General features: G+C 43.1%; 2 long non-coding RNA genes across 2 annotated transcripts in view; one reads left to right on the top strand and one right to left on the bottom strand.

Moving 5' to 3' along the window:
* Positions 1-492, top strand: part of LOC143418279 (uncharacterized) — a 14,031-nt gene extending 13,539 nt beyond the window's left edge. The window contains exon 3 of the long non-coding RNA XR_013098207.1: positions 1-492. This exon is cut by the window's left edge and continues 2,426 nt beyond it. This is a non-coding gene — a long non-coding RNA (uncharacterized LOC143418279).
* A 4,210-nt stretch (positions 493-4,702) lies between these two features.
* Positions 4,703-5,302, bottom strand: LOC112432941 (uncharacterized). The gene is made up of 2 exons (XR_003023290.2): positions 5,093-5,302; positions 4,703-4,958 (listed from the first exon to the last, which is right to left on the bottom strand). It is a non-coding gene; the product is annotated as an uncharacterized LOC112432941 (long non-coding RNA).
* Between the last annotated feature and the right edge of the window lie 6,856 nt (positions 5,303-12,158).

Here is a 12,158-nt window from a genome sequence, read left to right as displayed (position 1 = left end):
CATCAGACATGCTGTCAGGAAATGATTGGTTTCTATTGATTCTACTTCCTGTTGACTCGTTTGATGACAGTGAAACAATCACAGCTGATTGTGTGATGATGTAAACTGTCACTGTTACATTCAGTGTGTGTGACATAATGTTAGTGCAGGCTGATAACAGCCTGGTTCTGTTAGAAACACATGAACGTGTCCATAGATCAGTGTGTGTTTAACATGAGAGCTTCAGCCCTGCTGATGTGTTAAATAAAGACATGCAGGAAAACTGATGAGACTCTGAAATAACTCTTTATATTTATAATGTAACTCTGCATCAAAAGAACAACAAAGGATCCCAGACAGGTTTCTGTGAACAAAGACCATTCTGATGTTTCTGTGTTTCTAACACTTTGACATTATTAGTAAACAGACTGCAGTGAGCAGCATTTATAAAGAGCTTCTATATAAAGATATGACAGCTGTTTGACAAGTTTATCACTCTGTGTTTGGACCTGATCAGTCCAGCTGTTTACTTGAAACATGTTCATTTACCTGTTCTGTTATATTCATGTTCTTGTCTCTGTTGAAAACACATTTTAATGTCCCTCAGATTTTTCTCCCAGATGAATAAATATAAAAATGACACAAACTGACTGCAGCTACTTTTTGTCCTTTCTGTCAAAAACCTTCATGTGACTCATGAGAGACACGTTTCAGCTGTTTGTGACAGATCAGAGGCCAACAAGTCATTTATAACACTTTCCATCATTGTTTAAAGTTCTCAGTGTTTCTGTGTTGCTGCGTATAGGATCTCCCAGCATCATCACTGTGCTGTCCAATCATTGTGTGCGAGGTTACCCTTATAGTGCGATGTGTGTTTGCACAAAGAGAAGCATGTGTGTCAAATATAAATAAGCACAGAACAGAAACAGCTGCTCGTTTCTTCTGTTTAGAGTCAAGTTAGTGTTTTGTGTCTTTGTTTGAGGCCTGATGTCGAGCAGAGGTGTGTGTAACTGCACTGCTCTGTTATATGTGTGAAGTGTGTGCTTCTCTTCAGCATCATCTTTGTCACTGCTGATTCCTTTGTGTCATCATGTGTTGAGAAGAGAGAACAGTTATAACGGAGGAGCAAAAGGAAGCCCTGAAATCTGCATCAACAAGGAAGTGTTGGCTCACCAGTGATCCCAGCAGAGCCACTGGTTTGGCTCCAGTTGTTCTAGATTCAATGATGTTGTTGCTACAGATACATGTCAGCATCTTTATTGAATTTAATATGAAGCAGAAATGGTGTCATTAGGAGAAGAAGAGGAGAACAAGTCCGGCGAGGAGGCAGCAGCTCTTAAAGAGGAAACAGCAGCTCAGCCCTGAGCTCAGAGAGCTGCACATGAAAAAGCTCCTCAAGCAGATCCTGTCAGAGGTTTGTCATCAACAGGAGGAACTGTTCACATCATAGGATGAAGATGCTGTCAGCTGGATGAAGAAGGTTATTTAATGCAAACGTTCACACTGAAGTCAAATTGTTGTCGTGTTGAACAGATTCATGTACTGATCGTCTCCAGAATGTTAGAAGAGCTTCAATGAATCATTAGAAACAACTTACAGCTGCACAGCTGTGTCAAACACATCTGTGTGTCATTGTGGGATTGTTGTGTTTCTACATGTGACACACGTCTAAAACATGCACACAATCTGAACACAAACAGGGACTCATGTGTTCCCACAGCCAGATGCTGAGAGCCATTTCCTTGTAGTCCTGTGTCTACATACATGAACCATTAGATGTTATTGGAATGATTGTCAGCTCTGATAGTTTCATGTGTGTTTAGCTGGACGCTGTTTGATCCTCGACATGTTTAAAGGTGTCCAGTCCTGAGACACTGGGGCTGGAAACAGCTGTGATGTCATTGGACTGTCACACAGACAGAAGTGCATGAAGTGAGCAGCCGAGGAGCCGCTGATGTTTTGGATTCAACAGCATTTGAAAGGTCGACACAGACACATTTGCACACAGAAAGCTGAATCTGTCATATGCCACAGTGAACTCACTGTTCAGTGTTTTTCAGGAAGCTTCTTAACTGCCTCTGCTGCCAAACAAGCAGCTGATGTCCTTGAGAAGAAGCTGAAGAAGTCTTCAACAACAAATACAGGAAGTGGACTTTCAAATACTAGATTCACTTTAGACTCACAGAGAAATGACTCAACCAGCTGTGTTTGACTCTATGAAAGGTCAGTGTGTGTCTGCACACAGACTGTTGTGTTGGACTGTTATTCAGTTGTCTGCTGAATGGTTTCAAATGTCTGCATCTCAGCTGTGATGAGGCTGGGGGTCATGGGAGGCCACCGTAGCAGCCTCTTCAACATCATGACATCATCATAAATGCTGCTGGACTGTCTGATGGGCTGACGGTGAAAAAGCCGTCGGGAAGGAAACAGAAGACGTTTCAGAGGCTGCAGCAGATTTCTTTGATTCGGGGCCTTTTTCAGCTTTATTGGACAGAGCAGTGAAGATAAGTGACAGCAAAGCAGAGAGAAAGGGGGCGTGGCCCGGGTCAAAGCCAGGCCAGCTGCTCTCCACCTCGTGGTCACCTGCTCATCCTAGTGAGCTCCACCAGCAGCCCTTTCACACACTTTACACTGTCAAACACTGTGTGTGGACCTCAGCTAACAACAGGCTACATTTAAGTCTGGACTACATGCTTTTATATTGTTTTTATTCCATCAGCAGCTCAACATCATGAGCAGCTTTGACATAAAGACATCAAACTCAAGCTGACTTTAAACTACTTTTAATACAGGGGCTCAAAAACAACAACATCTTTATTATATATCAGGACACAAAGTCATTTCATCTCAAAGGGAAACAGCTTTATTTGGAATAACCAGCACTATCAACTGGTTTGGGATCTCCACCAGTTTCATGTCTTTGCAGCTTCTCCAACAAAGTTCCTGTAAAATCAGCATGTTTGTCTTTATTGGTTTGATAGTGATTGATTATTCAGTCCCAATCTGCTGTCATCTAAAGAACAAAATGATGTTTCTATGAGTCACAAAGCTCCAGATGTTGTCGGCTTCACAAAGAAAACAAAGAACTTAAACACAAAGTGTTTGGAGCCAAAATGTTCCCAAGCTGCTCTTTTTGAAATGGCAGAGGTACAGTGGTGTCTAACAGCACACTGTGGAAGGCAAACATGTTATTGTTGGATGAAACTTCATGAATCCTTTGTAGATTTGAGCTGTTGGAGCCTTTCTTTTCTCTTCAGGTGTACAGATGCTGAGGAGGCAGGTGAAGCAGGTGGAGCTGTTGTGATGCTGCAGAGGGTGTGTCTTAGTAACTCTGTGAGGCAGAACTGGATCCAACATTGTGGATGTGTTGATGTTGGAGCCATTAAGAGTCTCTGGCCACACTGTAGGATTTCCCTTTGATCCACTGTGGGGGCATTTTGGAGTCTGTCAGTGAAACTCTTCATGTTTGTGTTTGACTCCAGTTTATAGAAACAGAGAAATGTGTCATGCTTTTGTTCGGCCTCCACAAATACACACATTTGTTCATTGGTTGGACTTTTTGGAAGGAGACACATTGAAAACCATGTTAATAAGATCTTGTTGTTTCCTGTGGATCCGACACAGAGAGTGGACTTCAGACAGAAAGCGTGGAAGAGATTTTAGAGGCCGTGTGTGGCAACAGGAAGTTTCTGTGTGTTTGCTGATCTTACATGTGGAAAACAACACGTGATGTTTGTGAAGTTCTACAATGATCATTGTTCTCACAGCATTTTGAGTGGGAACAGTTCAAACTGGGAGTAGTGGGAGTTATTTACTGATTGAAACAAGCTGAATGTTTCTGTGACGATGAAGATCAGCAGCTCAGCTGATCAATGAACTGACATCTATCAGTCGTTTCATGAGATGAAGTCATCAGCAGACATTTGTTCTGACTGTGTGATGAATGTCAGAACGTCAGGGCTCTGCTTTAGTCACTGCTTGATGATCATTGGCTCATTGTTGAATCCAGGGCCCAGTCTGACCTCTGACCTTTGCTGCAGGTCTTCTGTGTTATCTCCACTTTCATGTCTGATCTTCTGCTGTATCGTCCAAAATAAACATCTGGATCATTTCCAACACTTCAGCAGATCTTTAGTTTGGGCAGTGCAGCACAGAATAACACATATTGTACTATACTGCCCACTTCCTGATCTTATTGGATCTGTGTGTGAGGTTGGTGAAGGAAACACATGTTTACTGAGTGAGTCGCTGCCATTAGGAACTAGTTTTTATATCACAGCCTGGAAATCACACAGGACCATTTCTGCAAGTGAAAAGTCGTCATTGGAGGAAAATCATTGTGTAGTTTATGCGACTGTTGTTTGTAAATGAAGACTTGTCCCAACTACATGTGCTGCTGACCCTTGACCTTTTCTTTAGGTGCACAGAGGAGTCTGTGGGAACATCCAGAACTGAGGCATCTTGTGTACAAACGTGTTCAGACCAGATGTCAAATGATGTCAGATGTCATCCGTGAATGGATGCAACTGTGGATCGTTCCAATAAAATGAGGCAGTTTTGTAAGTACAAGCCCACTACAACCCATCATCAACATTTTAAATTACATTATACATCTTCACTGATATAAAGCACCACTATTTTAACCTGATTCACTTTTTCCACCCTAACAGTTCATTCCTCAAATCAAACAAGATATTTGACCCTAAAAAAATGCATCAACAAATCATTTTGTAATAAAATATTTATTCTTCAACTTTTACAAGTGAAATCAAACAAGTGTGTTTAAGAGTGAAACCAGAGTGGAAGCTGCTCATATAGAGTCCAACCCAGGCTAAAGTAAGCTGAGTAGAGCAGCACCATCAGTGTCGGCTCTCTGAACACGGTGCAAGATCGCCATCTGCAGGACAAAACTAGTTTTTCTCGCCCTCCTCGTCAACATCAAGATGATGTCATCGTACAGCAACTGATTCCCTGTCCGTCTGGAACAAAGCATTTACATTAAAAAAGACATTTACAGAAAATACAAACACCAACAACACATCTCATCATCACATGATATTTTATTATTTATTATATTATATATTTTTATTGTACCATCAACATCAACAAACACCAGCATATTTTCTTTGAGATTGAGTAGAGTGGACCTTTCCCTTGGTTCACTTCCTGCTCGCAGCATCAGCTGACCTCTGACTTCCTGGTTAAGGTCTCTCAGCGTTGACTGGAATATCAAATCGGACTCACACCATGTTCTTGTAATGTGGTCATGTCTGTCCGCTGTTTGAAGAGCATCTCTGGCCTAAACACAATAGGAAGAACAACAACACGGCTAAAGAAAACAGCACATTTCCATATTAGATGAAGGGCACCGTAACTGGAAATGGTAACATTCATCTGATGCTGCTTTGGATTTATCTTCTGTTTTAGATCAACTTTGATCACTTCGAGCCATCTTAAGTCCGTTTGTTCTAACTTCTCACTAACATCTCGTATGATTTCAGATCCCTGCTGTTCCCCAGCTGCCCTGTAGGTTTGTGCTTTGACCTCCAGAGGGCGACAAATCAGCACAGACAGAGAGCTCCATTCAAACTTTGCTGCCATCAGGAATAATTCTTCAAATATAATCATCAGTGTTTGAGCAGTTATGATATCAGGGACAATCTAGACATGTGTGACAATACTGAACATGTCACATGACACACCTCAAACATCATGTGATCCACTCTCAGTCTGCACTTTCATTCATGACTTCAACAGGTTGAAATGAGCTTTGAAGAAACATTCAGTGAAATAAATCTTTCATGGATTCATGTGAGCAGCAGATGAACTTTACAAAGAATCAGTGGATTTATCTTCTGTTTTAGATCAACTTTGATCACTTCGAGCCATCTTAAGTCCGTTTGTTCTTCTCACTCACTAACGTCTCATATGATTTCAGATCCCTGCTGTTCCCCAGCTGCCCTGTAGGTGGCCTCAGTGTGTCTCACACCATTTACAGATGATTACAGGTCGTTTACAGTTCAAACAGGTCCAACATAAGAAATATGCAGAAAATATCCTGCTATAACAGTTTGGGTCAAAGTGCAGATGTTCCAGATGTTCTGAGTCTGTCTGTGTTTCATGTTAACATGTAGATGTTGGACCAAAGTGAAGCTTTAGTTTGGGCAGCTGCTGAAGGAGAGGAACATTGCGTTCAGGTCTGGCAACAGGGATTACTACACCACAGCCCGATCCAACCTGAAGAGAGGCATCAGAGAGGCAAAGGGGGACTATAGGAGGAGGATCGAGGACCATTTGAAGAGTAATACCAGCCGGCAGGTGTGGCAAGGCATCCAGCACCTAACCAACTATAAGATCAATCTCGGAGCTGCGGACGGTGACCTGGAGCTGGCAGAGGAGCTGAATATCTTCTTTGCCCGCTTTGAGACCAGGGTACCGGAGGTATTGGAGCCACAGCAGCAACACGCCACCCATAGCAGCACCACCCTCACCCTGGAAGAGCACGAGGTGAGGCGCATGCTGCAGGCTGTTAACCCGAGGAAGGCGGCGGGTCCTGATGGTGTGCCAGGTCGAATATTGAGGGATTGTGCAGGACAGCTGGCTGGGATCTTCACCAGGATTTTCAACAAATCCCTCGCACAGGCGACTGTCCCACTCTGCCTGAAGTCCTCCACCATAGTCCCCTTGCCTAAGAAGCCCCACATCACCGGCCTGAATGACTACAGACCGGTGGCACTCACCCCAGTGGTAATGAAATGCTTTGAGAAGCTGGTCCGCAGACACATCACAGCAGCCCTGCCCCGCAGCCTGGATCCACACCAGTTTGCCTACAGAGCAAACCGATCCACGGAAGACGCTGTAGCCACAGCACTCCATGCTGCATTAACTCACCTGGAAGAGCATGGTAGCTATGTGCGGATGCTCTTCGTGGATTACTGCTCAGCTTTTAACACCATCCTTCCACACAAACTGGTGGCCAAGCTACAAGACCTGGGGCTTCCATACAGCACCTGCATGTGGATCAACAGCTTCCTCTCGGGCCGTAGACAGAGAGTCAGAGTTGGCCATCACACATCCTCAGCCCTGAGTCTCAGCACTGGCTCACCCCAGGGCTGTGTGCTCAGTCCACTGCTCTACTCTCTCTACACACACGACTGCACTCCTCGCCACCACAGCAACATCTTTGTGAAATTTGCAGATGACACCACAGTGGTGGGGCTCATTTCCAAGGGAGACGAGTCTACGTACAGAGACGAGGTGGAGCAGCTGACGTCATGGTGTAAGGCCAATAACCTCCTCCTCAACACTTCAAAAACCAAAGAACTCATAATAGACTTCAGAAGGAAAAAGGCAGAGATCCAACCACTATTCATAAATGGGGACTGTGTAGAAAGGGTGGCAAGCTTCCGCTTCCTGGGAGTCAATATAGAGGAGAACCTTTCCTGGAGTGTGAACACCTCCGAGCTGCTGAAAAAGGCCCAACAGAGACTGTACTTCCTGAGAATTCTCAGGAGGAATAACATCACACAGAAACTGCTGGTGTCCTTCTACAGAGCCACCATTGAGAGTGTTCTAACTTACTGCATATGCATCTGGTACACTAGCTGCACAGGGGCTCAGAGGAAAGCACTCCAAGGGATCATTAACACCGCCCAAAAGATCACTGGCTGCCCTCTCCCCACACTGGAAGTTCTACACAACGCCCACTGTTTTAAAAAGGCCCAAAACATCATAAAAGACACCTCACATCCTGGCCACTCCCTGTTCGAACTGTTGCCCTCAGGCAGACGGTACAGGGCAATCAGAGCAAGGACTAATAGACTCAAACACAGCTGTTATCCAACTGCAATAACACATCTGAATACTACAAAAAAATGTCCATCACGCCACTCTTGTGTTAATCTATGCACGGTCTGAAGCATGTGTGTGGGAATGTATGTGAATGTTTTACTGTTACATCTTATTAGTATTTTAAGTATTCTATCTATTTTATTTATTGAATTTTATTGTTTTATTTATATTTTGATATTGCTAGGGATGATGCAATGATCGGGGACCATTCTTAATTTCGTTGTTCTCATGACAATGACAATAAAGTTTCTGATTCTGATCTGATTCTGATGTGACTGCAGGAATGTGAAGTGTAACTCTGAGCTGTAGGAAATGAAACTAAACGGACTTTTTCTCCTTTATTTATAGTGTTAAAAATCCCAATTCTTTGAATCTTTGGGCTGAAGGAAGGACAATACTCGGTGTATAAATGCTCAATCAACAATCATTTATTTCCATACAATTCAACACATAAGAGCATTACAACGTCCGGACGGGAGAGATGCCTGCAGAGGGTCAGCAGCATGTCTCAAAATGGTGACGGGTTACTCAGCTTTTTATACTCTCTAGTGGCCCCCACCTAGTCGTAAAAGCCTAAACATTCACATTCTTTCTCTCTTACGGCGCCTAAATTATGACCTCGGCTCCCTGTCTTCTCTGCTCCCTGCAAAGGTGGGGGTATGGAATGTTGTCTATCTCCCTAGACACCAAGTCTCCTGCTTACAACCTTCTTTTGATGATTCAGCAGTAAAGCATGTCAAGAAAACAGTATAAGACATTCACAGCCGATCAAGGATACAGAGTGATGCACACTTATCTAATGAACTACAAAATGATTATGTTCTTTTAACTCAAAAGTATAATGAGGACTAAACTACATACAGCTCACACACTCTATATTAAAGGGTATAATATGATCTACAGCAGTATCATAATTCAACTACTTTGATTACATATATAAGGTAACATATGATAACAGAATAATCTCAACATTCCCCCTTTGATCTCTTTTCTCAAAGAGATCACTTACAACATACACTCTAATGTTGCAATGTCCACGTCTCCTTGGTCCTGAGGCCCTCTGTCCCCCTTTAACGGGTGGACCATATGTGTGATGACCTCTGTGTTTACGCAGTTCAGATGCAAGCAAAGTTAGATTTACAACCATACCATCAGTTACAGATGACACTCCCATCACTCCCCAATTTTCCCACAGCTTTATTTTTTATTGCTGCAGCTACCAATATCTTCCAGTTGGGTGATTCTCAGCTTCTTCCTTCGACCTCCGGGGTTCGACCACCCTTTAGTCGTTGCACAGTTCTGGGGATTATTCTGCCCCGATTTCAAACAAAGATCTATGGGTTTGTGGTCACCGCCGTGTCCCCCTTTTTGCCAAGAGCCTCTCGAACCTCGTTGGTCTGGTGTTCCTGGTTTCCGCCAACCCCTTCATGGTTATTGCTGTGTTTGTGGGATCCATCTTCTCCAGGAGCCCAAACGTCATGACACTTGACCCCAGTTGCTGTCTCGGCAGTCCCTACATCTGTCTCTGCTGTTAGGGGTCCTCATAACTCTGTGTCCCCGTCTGGTGTCTGTTCCTTTCTCTGCAAGAGACAGAAAAACAAAACACCTCTCTCCCTAGCCTTGATAATCTAATATTGTTATCCATTGTTCTTCTAATGATTCAAATTTTGGTTCAAAATGTTATATTCCGGACTTATTCTAATCATAATCTATGTGTGTGTAGAAGAAATCAAAGATTAATGAACCATTTCTAAGTCTAACACATTATAAGCTTAAGTCTTACCATAGCTAAATTATTAAACACACAAATAAACTCATGGAAATTTTCATATCACCAGTGTTTCATGTTCAAACTCAACTTCCACTTTTATTAGTATTCCTCCCTCCAATATTTGCAATTCCCCTCCTTTGGTGTGAAAACTGTTGGTGTGGTCAAGTGGGTGCTATAAAAAACAAAAGCTCAGGACAGAACAGTTATCAGTCATGTGCTTCATACAAAATTGGCATATCTCTATTTTGAATATGGCAAGTCTACCATTCCCCTGTTATTCATAAACATTGTTAAGGTTTTGGCGATCTTCCTCTATAAACTTTAACTGACTTTTTTTACAGTGACCTTCTATGGTCAATAGTAACATATTCCAGTCATGAGTGATATCAAAAGTTTTTTCCACTGTATCATTTGGCATTCCCAATAATATAATATGATACCTTAATCAAAACGAAGCTACTATAGCACAGTTTTTCTTAATGCAAACATCAGTAACTCAAAATTAACAACCAACGGTTTAAATCTCAGTTCCATACTCGCCTGTGAAGCTACAGTCTCCTCCTCCAGTCTCTCTTATCCTCCTGCTCCTGCAAGAACAAAACAAAACAAAGCGAAGCATCCACCCTTCTCTTGTCGGCTGGGTGAATTGTTTGTTGGCATTTACTAATCCTAAAGTTGGTGCAGTCATTGTCTCAGTGTCAAGTCAGTCAAAACTTTCAGTCCGTCCATCACAGTCCAGTCACATGCATTCATTCACACACATTCATACCAGATGTTGCTGATAATGGAGTCTCACGCGCGACCTATTCGAGCATCCATCACCAGCAAGATGACGTCATCATTTTAAAAGGAAAACAATTCCTTGTTTTTTCTTTTTGGACCGGATTGACTCGCTGCAATCCTTTTAGACTGAGGACTTCTCATGTGATCAGTGTCCCCTATAAGTGAATTTCTCCCAAGCCAATTACAATCATGGAGAAAAATACTTTGCAACTGTTTACAGTAATAATATTTTATAGCGCTTTCAGGCCTGGTTTAAAGAGCTGATTGTTAAATCATGAACTCACAAAATATCACCACATCACCACTGGTGGATCTCAGATGTGTTTTTTCCTCAGTGCACTGTAACAAAAAGGAAAACAGACGTAACAAACAAAATACTAATAAAAGTAACACAAACTAGGGCCCGTTGCAGACATGTCCAAGCATAAAACTATCCCTCTCTCGCTTACGAGAAAGAACACAAGCCAAAGCTCACTGATAAAATCAAGCTAGCGCTAAACAAAACCAAACAATCAACCAGAAATTCACAGGAACGTTTTGCTTCCTGCCGGGACAATATTGTGTGGGAATGAGAACCTCAGGTGCCGTAACACCTTTTGTTCCTCCTTGAATTAAAACTCAATCACAGAAAATGCCGTACTCCTAAAACTTACACCACTAATTCATCATCTTCACTCTGTGCCACTGTTCCTCCTCAGGGCTGTGTGAAGCACAGCAAAGAATTCAGTCAAGGCCTTGAGCCATAAACAGACATCACGCACAGACATTGTTTTCATAACCAAACCGTTTTAGAGCTTATTAACTCTACCTGAATGCCCTCTAGGTGACATATAACACATTCTAAGTAATCAATGGCTCCTCATAAAAATTATGTATTGGGATGTTTGTGTGCAGCATTTTGCATATCAGCATAAGCAAAGCGTTCTTCATTGCATCAGCGTGTGTGTGTGTGTGTGTGTGTGTGTGTGTGTGTGTGTGCATCACTCTCAGTGAATCAGCATTCCAATGTGTGTGTGTGTGTGTGTGTGTGTGTGTGTGTGTGTTCATCACTTTCCTGTTCTGGTGTTCTGGGTAAACCACGGCCTGAAGCATGCCCTGGGGTCCTGCCCTCCTCCTTTTCAGTTTGTTTGCAACCATTGCTGCTGCTGCTGCTCAAAGTTCAGTCCGTCCTGGTTCTGACCCCAATTGGGGCAGTCCTTTCTCCAGTGTCGATGTTCACCGCAGGTGAAACCTGCATCTTCTTCTGTGTTTTTTGTCCATTCTGAGGTGCCTTCTGACCTCAGTTACTCCTCCTGTCTCGGTCCTGCCCTTTTTGCTGCCCGATGATCATTGTTGGTCCGTCACTGTCCTGCACAGTTTTAATGCAGAGTTATCAAGGTCAGCATTCTTTTGCTCGGCCTTACTTTTCATTCGGGCTTGGCGGGCGTCTCGTCACAGCTCTGTCAGCTGAAGCTGACTGAGAATTTTCCCCCGTGTAGTGAAACGGGCCTTGGGTTTAGTGCTCTCCGTCTCGGCTGCATGAGATCACATTCCTGCAGGTCTGTTGACATTCTCAGGTCGTTGTTGTGGGTCCAGCTGTTGCAGCATTTGGTCAGGGTCACGTAGAGGGGAGAGCAGGAGTCCAGTTCAGCCTCGGCTTTCAGGGCCGCAAAGCAGCCTGTAATTAAGCATAAAGAGAAAAAACAAAAACAGAACAAAACAAACGAAAAACAAAAACAAACGAACAGGAAAATGATGTTGTGTTGGCTGTGTCATTCAGAGGGGAGACAACGGG

This window comes from Maylandia zebra, linkage group LG4, assembly GCF_041146795.1.
Source record: "Maylandia zebra isolate NMK-2024a linkage group LG4, Mzebra_GT3a, whole genome shotgun sequence".
Classification (NCBI taxonomy): domain Eukaryota; kingdom Metazoa; phylum Chordata; class Actinopteri; order Cichliformes; family Cichlidae; genus Maylandia; species Maylandia zebra.
The sequence above is the reverse complement of the archived record's forward strand: the minus strand, read 5'-3'. Positions and strand labels throughout refer to the sequence as shown.